Source organism: Lepidochelys kempii, chromosome 23 (genome assembly GCF_965140285.1).
Source record: "Lepidochelys kempii isolate rLepKem1 chromosome 23, rLepKem1.hap1, whole genome shotgun sequence".
Classification (NCBI taxonomy): domain Eukaryota; kingdom Metazoa; phylum Chordata; order Testudines; family Cheloniidae; genus Lepidochelys; species Lepidochelys kempii.
Window position 1 is genome coordinate 1,364,664 of NC_136402.1, and position 12,753 is coordinate 1,377,416.

The 12,753-nt window shown below is 45.4% G+C and overlaps 1 protein-coding gene across 5 annotated transcripts in view; it reads left to right on the forward strand.

The window, feature by feature from the left end:
- The window catches only part of SIPA1L3 (signal induced proliferation associated 1 like 3), a 112,378-nt gene that overhangs the window by 26,451 nt on the left and 73,174 nt on the right, over positions 1-12,753 (forward strand). For 3 of the 5 annotated variants that reach the window (XM_078850278.1, XM_073322303.2, XM_078850276.1), the window contains exon 2: positions 5,496-5,593. The exons of 1 other annotated variant lie outside the window; for it this stretch is intronic. The gene's annotated coding sequence lies outside the window, so the exon portion shown is untranslated. Of the gene's footprint in view, positions 1-5,495; positions 5,594-6,818; positions 6,953-12,753 lie in introns of those variants that run through there. One more of the 5 variants, XM_078850277.1, reaches the window with a different exon arrangement.

Below are 12,753 nucleotides of genomic sequence, written 5' to 3' on the forward strand. Positions count from 1 at the left end.
AGCCATTGTCCCACCAGCACTGCCAGTGTCGGCCTAATGTGCCGCAGCGGCTAAATACTCACTCGCTGGTTTTGAATGTGAACTGACAAAACCCCATCTCCTCGCCCTCACTAGATGAGGTGGTGATGTCACCGCCACCTCCTCCGGTTGATGACTTTAAACAATTTCAGAAGCTTACTCAATGGGTCTCACATTGGCTAAATACATGGTTCCTGGCAGAAGCATCTTTCTAAGTACCTGCTGTGCTAAGGGATCTGTTGTTAATAGTTTGTTAAAGTAGCACCCGGACCTCCAACCAGGATTGGGACCCCATTGTGCTAGGCTCTGCACATATTCATACAGACCCTGCCCAAAAGTGCTTTCACGAGTGCTAGACCAGATGGAAGAGTGGGGAAGGGAAACTGAGGCCCAGAGAAATGATGTGACTTGCCCAAGATCACACAGCAAGCCAGTGGCAGAGCTGGGAATAGAAGCCCAGTATCCTATCTACTAGATTGTACTGCCTCCAATGGATACTTAAAAAACCACAACTGCACAAGTTTCAGAGTAGCAGCCGTGTGAGTCTGTAGTCGCAAAAAGAAAAGGAGGACTTGTATGCTCAAATAAATTGGTTAGTCTCTAAGGTGCCACAAGTACTCCTTTTCTTTTTGCGACTACTGGACAAGACTTTGTTAGGTATGCTATAGCTTACTGTTTGGCGTGGGACAACGAGGTGGCTGTTTCTGAGCTAATTTCTGCACTGACTTGAACCCCTCTGCCAGTCCCATTGATTGCAGAGTTTGGCCTATTGTGCATTCACCTACAACTGGGGAGCATAGCTGCTGTTGTTTTACATGGACACGTCGTGGCCAGGCCGCTATTCAGATCCCTGCAGAATTCCCTAGAGGTTTTTCCAGTCTCTCCAGCACACATACGAATGTATCACTACCAAATGAATAATTAATGCTGCTGTAAATCTTTTATGCTTGCTCCAGTTTACCTAGGAGTGTCTGTGGGAGAGTGTTTAAAGCTGCTCTGTGTTTTTCTGCCGCTGTTCATTAAATGTGTAGGGAGTGTTCTCGCTTGTAATAAAGTCATCTGGCTGGGAATGAGGCCGGGGGGGTCCTTGCCAAGCCAGGCTCCTGAGTTCTCTTGAAGCCAAGACATAAGAGTTGACAGGACTGCTGGAAAAGGCTCCTTCCATCTCATCAGTCATGGTGCAGGCCGGTGGATAGTGAGTTTTGGTGTGGGTTAGGGTGGTGTGGGTAGAGAGAGGGACACTTTAAAAATATTAACATGTTTGGCTGGAGTTTCCCTGTTTACCTTGTCGGGGACTGAGTGTAGATGAGTCTGAGAGAGGGGAGGATCTGGGGAAGTGGGAGAAATGGAGCAGCACCAGGGCAGGTTGGTTGGCTGGGCCAGTGTGCTGTTCCCTCATGTGTTCTAAGCCCCTTAGCAGCCACTTCATGGTTCAGTAACGATACTTGTGTGCGCATTCCAATAAAGCTTTCTCTGGCAGTGGGATAGTTGTCTTGAGTGATAAAGGGGTTCTACTGTATTCCAACTGCAGCTGTAATTACCTTCACTGTAGCAGCATCTTAGACATGCTGCTGTTTTTTAAAGGTGGAATTGTGATGGGGGGGGGGGCGGATGTGTGTGGCTTTATTTACACATGTAGGGAGATACACACCACCTCCAGGTTGTAGTTTGCCCACAATAGAATCTGAGATTTGGTGCTGAAAGGAACACCTGTTCTTCTTGGTGATCTCTTTGCTGTAGGTGGACAAACATAACTATTTATAAAAAGAAAAGGAGTACTTGTGGCACCTTAGAGACTAACCAATTTATTAGAGCATAAGCTTTCGTGAGCTCTAATAAATTGGTTAGTCTCTAAGGTGCCACAAGTACTCCTTTTCTTTTTGCGAATACAGAGTAACACGGCTGTTACTCTGATAACTATTCATGTAGGGAAAAAAAGGGTCTTTCCAAAGACAGGCTCGTGAGCTTGTGCTGTCGATCCAGGGATGCCTTTCAGAAGGCAGCTTTCACTTTTCACCTGATAAACAATGTATTTTGGGATAAAAATGTTTTATTTCCTAAATATACACTCAGGGAAGATGTGTGTTAACTGTAACATAGAACTTTGACAGGTTTCAGAGTAGCAGCCGTGTTAGTCTGTATTCGCAAAAAGAACAGGAGGACTCGTGGCACCTTAGAGATAACAAATTTTATTTGAGCATAAGCTTTCGTGAGCTACAGCTCACTTCATCAGATGCATGCAGTGGAAAACTGAATGCATCCGATGAAGTGAGCTGTAGCTCATGAAAGCTTATGCTCAAATAAATTTGATAGCACTTTGGAATATAAGGCTTGAAAAATACCAAGCTGCTCAGCTATAAGATATTTTAAACTATGGGGAAGTCTCTTGAAAATCAAATGGAAGGGAGGCTGGATACGTTTGCTTGTATCTCTTGCTAACCAAATTAATTGTTCCCCAGGCTGCTGAACTGCAACTCATAAGTGATCAAACAAGAAACCTGACCCTGAATAAACAGGGAATGAAATTTGAATTAAATGTGTTCAATTCAGGTTATATGCCATGTTAAATAGTTTACAAGTTAATCTTGCAGCTGTATTACAGTCTTTTTTTAAAAAAAAAAAAAAGGCCGCACACTTGTGCATTGTCATCATAGACTTTTAACACGAGGTATTTTTGACAAGTTTAGTACTTCTATTAGTGCTAGTAGAACAAGTTCCTGGTTTTCTAAAGTAATGAGACCATTACAATCAGGCAGAACATTAATCTACTGTGTATGTCTTCAACTGGACAAATAGACAAACACTGCACAGGGCATGGCCAGCATTCCAGCCTTCATTATCTATTTACTTTTGTTTGCTTTCTCACAGCTGTAACACTACTTAAACAGACTTTTTGCACAATGTGTATTAATAATTTGACGTGGAGAGCTTCCCAATGTAGGGTCTCAACACCAGAGAGGGACCTCGGACAGGGCTGTTCCCATTTTGCACGAAGCTGAAGAGGCTTTCCCAAGTGCACATGGGAAAGCTATGGAAGAAAAGATCTTAGTTTAAGATCTGGTTTTTACCCAAAAGCCCTTTGACAGAGACAACCAGGAAGTGCATCAGACTTGCCTGCAAGATCTCATGGGGCTGGTAGAGTTGCTTTAGTTAATTTGTTCCTCTCCGATGGATGCCAGTGGTCACGGTGAACAGTTGCTCCATGTCCACTTTCATGTCTACGCGGGTCCTGCGGGGCCTGCTGCCATAATAGCGGGAGCAGGATTAAAGAATTGTCCCTTGCAGGGCTCTATTCTAGAGTATGTGCAGAAAGATCTCTAGGAAGTAGGTCTAGGAGAAGTTTTGGTGGTGCGGGAACTCACCTAGTCTATCTAACGGCTCTCGGGTGAAATGAGTGATCACCTTTTTCTGTCTGTAATGAGAAAATATTTTGACTTCGTGTTTTCCTCCACTCATGTGGTCAGACATTTGCTATTTATCAATCAATGTTTGTCATTCTGGTAGCATAAGGCACAATAAAAGTCTAGAGGTGAAGAAAAGGAAAAAATGTTCTGATGAATTTTAGGTTTGATTGAAGGGATGCACTTATCAGAGCAGCTTTGAAATAAAGATGTTGCCAGTGCTAGGTTTCGTCTGCTGCTGTTTTGCTGGCTGATCAAGTGCCCTGAAGAATATCACTCCGGTGTTCCAGGTCAGTTACAGAGAGGCTGATCGGGTTTTCCCCTCTTTGCTGGTTTAGTTCTCTTCTGTTCATTTGTCCCTTTGCAGCAGTTATTCTTGTAAGTTATTGGTTTTTGGCTAACAGGTTTTTTTTTACATGATGGAAACTAAACTGTGCTGGATCACCTGGTTGGTGAGGTTCTCCAAAGTATCCCCCCACCATTCATGTTTCATTTGATGCATGAAATCTGGGTAAATAGAATTGTTTGGTTTCACTTCTATTCAAGACAGAATTCCTGATTCCTGGCTCTCTGAAAGGTTTGCACAGGATACACTATTCTGACAATTTAAATGGCACGAGAGCATTCTCAGAAAGAACGAAACAATTTAGTGTCTGAAATGGCTGTGCATTTCACACACGCACCAGAGTTGTTGCCTTAACCAACATTCAGATCCCTTTTTAGAAGAAATATAGCCATTAAAGAAGTTTGTTTCACAATCCAGATTGTGGTTATGGAGGCTTTGGTGGCAACTGTGACTGTGTTAAAGGTGCAATAAGATTAAAGTCTTCTAGTTTTGGTCTTGAATATTTCTTGAAAAAGGTACTTGGCATTATAAATCTCTGCATGGTTTTATTTCCTAAGGTGCTTCTGGGTTAATATGTGATGTAGTTCTTAAATTAGTATGCCTTCTAAAAAAAAATCACTTTTTCAGATGGCAAGTCAGTTAACTAAAAAGGGTTAAAAATGCAGCATATGTAAAAAGGATTCTGTACTCCTGAGACATTTAAACAGAGGAAGCACTTGCAGTTCTTATTTCCAGGAATGCTGCTGTTTGCAGTTCAGGGGGTTCGGCCACGGAGCTAGTCGATTCCAGTTGATCTTTCAGCTGTATATACAGGAGTGTGTGTTTATCATCTTGGAATACTAGCATTGACCTTTCCTCCTCGGTGTGTGAACCAAGATGTGGGAGTCAATAATTATGAGGAATTAGTGTTGAAAATTGGACCTGTTTATACATAATCATTAATAGATCTTCAGGCCTCACCCTAAGGTTAATACATTTCGGGCTGCATTTAAGTACATTGCGTTGTAATAGGGTTACTACCTCTGATAGGAATCCTAGTCAGTTCTCTAAAACAGCAAAAGCAGCTCACTTTAACTTCTCTCTTTACGATGCCATTTGTCTTGTTTCTTTCGACTGAAAGCAGGTCTTCACTGGGCGTCCGGCCCCGGGGGCGAGGGTGTTCAGAAGCTCTTTGCTGAAAGGATTAGTTACAAGCTGCAGTATACGTTCCTTTCAGTCAGGTTCCTGCACACTCCATCCTTGTCTACACAGCCTGGGCGGCTGTTTGGGTTGGCTGGGCCTCCATGTCGTAGGTACTAGCACCCTGCGCTCCAGGGGGATGCTGGGTCACTCACGTTGCGACGTGAAGACTTGAATGGCTCAGAATGAAGGGCTGGCGGTGACCAGCAGAGATCAAAGTGTTAGCTCTGTGTATCAGTGGGTATCCACAAAAACAGCGAGGAGTCTGGTGGAACCTTTATTTGTGGATGTCTGCACTCTGTGTGGATGTCTGCGCTTGTCGTGAAGCTCGGAGTTGTCCTGTTAGCAGTAAGGCCTAGGGAGTGACGCCCGTGATACGCTTCCTTGGGTAACTTGCTCACACAGTTTACAAACAATGAGGCTACTTCTGAAAGTAGCTCCAGCGTAGATATTCACAGCCCAATCCTCTGAGGGCCGTCAGAGCATCATGCAAGAGCAGGTCCTAAGTCTTTTAGCCTCTAGTTTACACACAATCCATCTTTCTCTTTCAGAAGCTTGCCATGGCTCATCTTCTCCTGAGATAGCCTGAGTTACAGAGACCACGCTCCTAAGGCCGGAGGGAATGACATGCTACAGCAAGCCATATATTGTATGTACCTGCAAAGGCCCTTTCTGTCAGTATTATGGTATAAACTCTAGTATCTGCAGAGGTAAAATCTCCACCCTTCTGCATCTCATGAGACTAAAAAATGGAATGCAGGTCTCTTCAACTGCATGTAGAGAAAGACATTATAATCCTCCATAATTAGGCAACATAGTTGAGGTAACTGTTGCATCTTAAGTTTTCAGCAAGTTTATGTAATGCTTCCTTGGATTCTGAACCTGAGCCACGGGTATGGGCCACGCTCTGCCCTCAAATGCCTGAAGGATTCCAACCCCTGCCGCTCTGGCTCTGTTGAGGGGAATTATTTTGTTGGGCTTGCAGCCAAATGTTTTAGGAGGTTAATACAAATGAGTCTGTCTTACAATGAGGAGAAATGTAAAGCTTCATACTAAAATATTTAAACATGACGCTAATGTGGGGGATGATGATGATGATCATTTTTAACTAACTTTGTTAGTAATTGACAGGTTGTTCGTAGCCCAGTAGGAGTTAATATTTCCCTCTGGAGTTTTAACTGCTGTTCAGATAAACAGGAGTAAAATTGGAAGATGTTAAAAGATGGTTATAATAAATTCAGTGTATGCTTATACTTGGCTCTCAGTCTAAGGGGGCAGCATAGACCAGAGTGCTGGAAACTCCTGGCTACATTGCTGGCTATTTTGCTGACTCACTTCAGGAACTTGGGCCAGCTACTTTGACCCATATTTTCAAAGTGGCCTGTGATTTTTTGGGTCCCCAATTTGACACTTTGGCTTTGAATTTTTTCAGAAGTGGCGAGTATCCTACATCTCCAGCTGATGTCCGTGGTTGTGCAGCAGTGCTGCATGGGCATTCTGTGATAGACAGAAAAATGAAATTAACCAGTGCAGGTAAAATCCCAGCGAGCGTAGGCTTAGTTATAGCTAAGTATTCTGCACTGAAATTTGCACATGAAGAGCCGAGAACTCCGCACCAAAACATCTGCACTCCAGGCCCGACAGAGATGCAGCATGCAAAGCATGCTGTCTCCAGGCAGCAGACTTGCCTTTGTGTCTAATTGGTAATGTTTCTCTGTGAGCCTTTAATTTGGTTTTGATTTGGGTTTGCTCATTGAGTTGACTGGTGTCCTTGTTTTGCTGCGTTCAGGAGTGCCCCACTGATCAGTGACAAACGGGGCTCTTCTTTGTGTATTGTCTGGCTGTTTTCAGCGGTAGCCCAGCATTGTGCTTTTGGCTCACAATGTGGGAATTGTGAAGGAACGCCGTTCCTGACCGTCCTGGCAGCCAGGGGATGGCACTTGTTTCCAGGCTTGGGAATCAGACCTGCACGGAACATGTTCGCTGACCTTTCACAACGGGCAGAAAGGTAGGTGTTTTGAATTTTAGCTGACAGGAGCCAGCCACGTTACTATAGGCATCTGTCTTGTTTCAGTTTTGTCCTTGTTGTAAGTTGCTTTCTTTACTTTTGTGTTAAGCAGCATACAGTTCAGCAAAGGGGTTACTGCTTACATTTCAAATGTGTTCATTTTCCAGCTCTTCTGTTTTAAGCCAAACTCTGCCTCCTCCCTTTCCCTGGGAGGACTTTGTCTAGTGGAAAATGACCTGTACTGGTTGTGCTGCAGTCTCTAGACTCAGCGGGCTACATTTCACGCCCAGCTCTGAATTTCTGGCTCAGTTGCACTCATGGCTGTTGTGGGCTGTTGGTGTGTGAATTTTGTAGTGCAGGTGTGACTAGGGGAAAGCCAGTAGAATGTGGCATTACTGAGCGGGACACAAAGGCTTTCCTCTCAATGCCCTTTTTTAGTGAGTCAAGGTGTGTTATTTGTGTGACAGTTAGCACTGGAGTGCCCAGCTCAGGTCAGAGCCGAACAGGCACACAGTGAGGGACAGCGCCTGCCAGAAGAGCACACCATGGAAACAGACAAGACAAACGAAGGATTGCTGTCCCCATTTCGCAGGGGGGCGGCGAGCACAGAGAGAGTCCGTGACTTTCCTAAGGGGAAAGAGAACATTAAGTGGTAGTGTTGGACTGTGTTAGTGTTCTCTGTGAAATCAGAAGTGTATTGCAGAAAGCAGGTTTTCTTGGGCTAATCAAAAGATTTTTTCTTTTCCCCCTAACCTTAGTATAACCATAATTTAATAAATTTGTATTACAGTAACATCCAGAGGCTACAGCTGGGAGCAGGGCCCCATTGTGCTAGGCATTGTATGTACACAGAGTTTGCAGATGCTGAGGTTTTATGGTACTGGGGCTTGGAAGGGTTTGCATGCCAATTTCTCCCCAGTTTTACAGGGTTTAATGGCTGGTCCCTGGTAGTTCTGAGAGAACCAAGCCCAGTGACCAGCACCAGGAGTCCAATATCGGCTCCCATTTCACTGCACTCGCCTCATCTTCCCACTTCCTTAGTACTGTTTTAATCCAGCATTATCGACATAATTTCCTGTATCAGGCAGTTAATCCACAGACTTCAGCAGCTGTGTAAGGAGCTCTGCCTCTCCTGGCTAAGGAAACTGCTGTTTCCATCTCTTGCCTTGACTGTTTAAAAAACCCCCAACGTCTTGGCAAGGGTTTCTCGTCCATGTGAACTGGAGCAGGGAGATGCAGCAGCTGCCCTTCTGAATCCGACTCCAAAGCCACAGCGGGTTTGGCTTGGTCTTTTAGGTAGATAGGCTGTTCTGGAGACAAACAAATGGGTCTGAGACTCTAAAATGGAGGGAGAGAAAATGTTACAAACCTCCCGGTAACATGCCCTGCAACAAACCAAGCAGCTTAATCAGAGGCATGTTGCCTGGTTGCTGATGGAATTTTACAGATTTACTCCCGGGATGCTTCATGTGCAGATAAATGTATTACAGAATCGTAGCCTTACTCCTCTGTCCAGTCACACAGCACGTCTGAGAGTTCATTGCCAGGGCTGTCTGTCGTATCCCTCAGCCTCCCTCCTTTATGCATCTTAGCTAGGATTTTTCAAAGGCACTCAAAGGAGTTAGGCACCCACTGCATAAACTTTAAGGGCAGAAGGGACTGCTCTGATCATTTAGCCTGGCTCCTGGATAGCACAGGCCAGAGAAATGGAAATGCACCCAGTGATTCCTGCAATGGAGAGAATTACTCCCCCTTCATGGCTTGTGTCCGAGTGAAGAGCATTTCTTAGTTTGGGTGGGTCTCTGATTGGTCCTGGCCGGTCCAGGTTATCTAAAAGCACTGATGGTTTATCTGTGGTACTCAAGGACCGGCATACCCTGCTGGTAGGATTGGGGGCCTCTGAAATGGTACAAGATGAGGTCTCGGCCCCCATTTAGGAATGGAACTACAGCCCCGACAATGCAGCGGAGTGGCTGTTTGCTTGTATGGGTGTGGCGCTCAGAGGCCCACGGTCAGGAATCACAGCCTGTCCCGGGGGCTGCCGGGAGATAGTGCCTTAGAAATCGCACAGCAGAGAGAGGTGTAAAAACTGCCCCCTCCCCCCAGTGAGAGCAGCTCGCTGGGCAATGGCCAGCAGGGAGCCAGTGGCCCTCTTGCCTTGCTGTGTCCGGTGCGGCTGCTCTGACATGACATGGAAAGTGGTGCTGTAATGGGGAACAATTATTGCCTTCGGACGCTTGCACCTTTCTCTGCCTCTTCAAACAAAGGCCTGAAGTTTCTGTTCACACCCCTGGTGGCTTTGTTACTCTGGCCTCCAATCCAACTAAAAATACCTCATGCTGCCTGGCCCTGGGGCATGAGTGGGACGAGATGTGGGTGCACAGCAGGTGACCTGTAGTGGGGAACATAACGTATCCTGGACAAGACCAAAGAGCCAAAACAAAAGCTCTCCGGCCAGCAGCTCTGAAAGGAGCTTCCTGTGCACTGCAGTTTCTTATGCAATTGGAGTCCTGCGGCTCCAGCGGGGTCCGTGGGCATGCCTCTGGGTGTGTGCACAGGGCAGGGAATGGGATCCTGGGAACTACCATCCTGGAGCAGACCCATGCTATCCCGTCTTCCAGCTGGCGCAGGAGGAGGGGAGACTTCCAGTTCCTCAGAGGTCTCTGAGCCAGTGACTTATGTGAAAAACTGAGCTCTGAGTGTAGGGTGTCATGACAGCACCTAGCTGGAGATTCCCAGCCCCTTTTCCTCCCTGGTAAAGGGCCAGCAGGCTGGGCTTTGCCCATGGCCTTGGCTAGTCAGTGTCCGTTTTAGATGTGTGCTCCCTGGACTAATCTGTGTCAGTGTCCATTGCAGGGCTTCCTGCACCTTCCTCCAATGCAGCCGGTACTGGCCACTCTTGGAGATGGGATATGAGACTAGATGAGCCTGCTGGGTGGAGCTAACCCGGCAGCTCCATGTTTGGAAGAGAACTGCCCAGAACGCGTAGCTGGGGTTGGACCTGGCCCCCCACTCCTCACTGCACCCCATAGGGAGCTGGTTTTACTTCCAGGAATGTTCTTTATATACTGGTTACATTTCATTGCCTAGAGACGCTCTTTTGCCGGCCTTCCTTGGATAACAGTCACTGGAGTTTTCAAAAGGAGGCTGGATAGCCATCTATCTTGGATGGTTTAGACACAACAAATCCTGCATCTTGGCAAGGGGTTAGACTAGCTGACCTTTGTGGTCCCTTCTAACCCTCTGATTCTGTGTCTAGCTTTGTAATTATGCAGCTGTTGGGGGAGACACCTGCAACCCCTCACCTGCTTTTGGGGGATGAATTTATGCACAAAAGAGCAAAATTTGAACTGGCTTATCATTTGTAATGGCCAAATATTGACTTTGCTCTTGCTAATCCTCAGTGCACATAAAGGTGGCTACTCTGAGTTAGCTTAGCTGGAAAGAGACTGACGCATTTGAAGAAGTGTCTATGAACTCCTGTTTCCCAGTTTCTCCCAGTGCTTGTCTGCTCGGTGCACTTAGGTCTATGTTTCAACACTAGTCTGCCTGCCATTGTTGTTTCAAGTGTGGGAATCTCAACTTTATAACCACCCTTAGAGTAGGAAGATTTGACTTTGGGGAAGGCTTTCTAAAGTGCACTCAGACACCGAACTCTTATTGATGTTCATTGGGAGTCAGGAACTGAACTGCCATTTGCACCTTTGAAAACCCGCCTCTGTAGCTGGCAGGCCACGGTTAGGTTCCTAAATCTGCATTTAGACACCTAAATAAATGGCTTGGCTTTTTGTGACTGTGTTGAGCACTCACTGGGTCCCATTGATTTCAGCCTCCACTGACTATTATGGTGCCCAAAAATGACCTTGGAAGCCTGGCTTTGGGAATCTTGGCCAAGGTGTTTTCCTTTGTGCTGGAGCATGAAAGGAAAGGTCTTTCCTCCCACGATAGTAACGAGAGCTTGAAGGATGGGTAGAAGATAGATGAATGATCTTAATAACTACACCGGAGGTAGTCTGTGATGAATAATTCTTTGGTAACTCTTGGTCATATGCCTGCTACATTATTCCAATAACAGCTGTTATAAAGAACTAGTCAGCGTAGAGATGTTCAGTGTATTCCCTGGTGGGGAAACTGAGCAGAATCTGCTGACCGTTGTTATCTTCAGAGGCTCATTGTTTAGGAACGTTACTTAGGGGATGCTGCATCATCGCTCAGATAGTTCTGACCGTCTGGGCTGTCCAGCGCTTTCACTCTTACTGATGATTTCTCATGTCCTGGAGGAAATGCTGTTGCAGAGAGAATTGTGAGTAATTGAGAAATGACATGCTGCGAGTTTCCTTCGCTTTGCAACCTCAGTGCCTAGAAGACATGTGAATGTGGAGATGGGAAAGGAAAAGATTACTCAGAGGAAATCTGGGGCTTTCTTCTTCAGCAGGAGTCACAGCTTAGTCAAGAGGTCAGGAGTCAAGCTCATCCCATTGCCGTTCGGTGAACCATCTTGGGGGTGAATTTGGCCCAGGAATCTAGAACTGAACACTTCAGTGGGATGAACTGCTGGTCCTAGAAGCCCAAGCCTCAAAGCCTGAGAATTTCCTTATTTGTAATGTGGCAATAAAGGAAGAAAAGCCACCTGATTATCTCTAGGTGCATTGTTTACTTCTGTCTCTAAAAGGGCTCCTGGGAGGAATAAAGGTTTATTCCGGTGCTTCCTGGAGATGCTTCCAATTGACATTGCAATTACTTGAGGTAAATATAGATTATACAAGTGTTTTGTTTTGCTTTGAATGAACTCCTACCAAGGCTTTCCTTTGAAAGTCCAGACTGGGATGGCATGCGGATGAGGAACTCCTTTGGAATTTAACCCTCTGGAGCTTGTTCATGCAGCATGCTCCGACTGGATCAGACAGCATGTTGCATCTTGGGTTACTTGCTTCTGCTTTAGTTTGATTTTGTTCTGCTTTTGTGACAGTTACCAATATGTGCAGATTAGATTTTGGAACTTGATACCCATTTTGTACTGGGCTCCAATAGGCATGTGAATGGCTTTACCCCTAGGATCCAAAGAAAACATGCATGGCATTGAATTTATTGGTGCAATACATGACTTGAAAGAGCTAAGGAGGGGATAGGAGAAGCTAAAGATGTAGGTAATGCAGGTGGTGAGAAGTGGGTTTGTAAATCAGACTGTAGACTGGGAGCCTGTCACCTTTGCCTCTGCAGAATTGTTTTCTTGGTTGAATAGTCTATCAGAATGGAAAAGAAATATTTGTGTCCCTTTGAAATGCTTAAGCATGTCGCTACATAACGCTGTGTGGAATGTACATGGAATTAATTATCCATGGATTGTGAAGTACATTTGAATAAATCAAAGGAGGTGCTTTCTGCTACGAATCCTCCAAATGAAATTAACGTTTAGATGCTTGGTCTGTGAATCATTTGGCATGGGGACAGGGTGACTTTCAGGTAATTGCTTTTAATAGCTGAAGTCTATATTTAAAAGCAGGTAATTCTGACTGTGACAATTTGACCCTTCAGATTGTTTTTCCCTTCACACTTGGATTGAGTGGGAGGGTATAACTTTGTAGCTGCTTTGTTGGTTTAAACATGTGTAGTTCTGTTGGGATGGATTTGGCCCTCTCTCTACTCAGGCTTTGAATATATTTGTACTGCAAAGGGTCACTGCTACGTGCCCGTTAGAAAGCCGGGTTGAAGAGAGTGCCCTGGGGAAGTGGAGGGATAATCAGTATATCCTGATTACTGGCTAGTTTATTGGTGTAATTTAGAGAAGCTCTTGTGGTTAA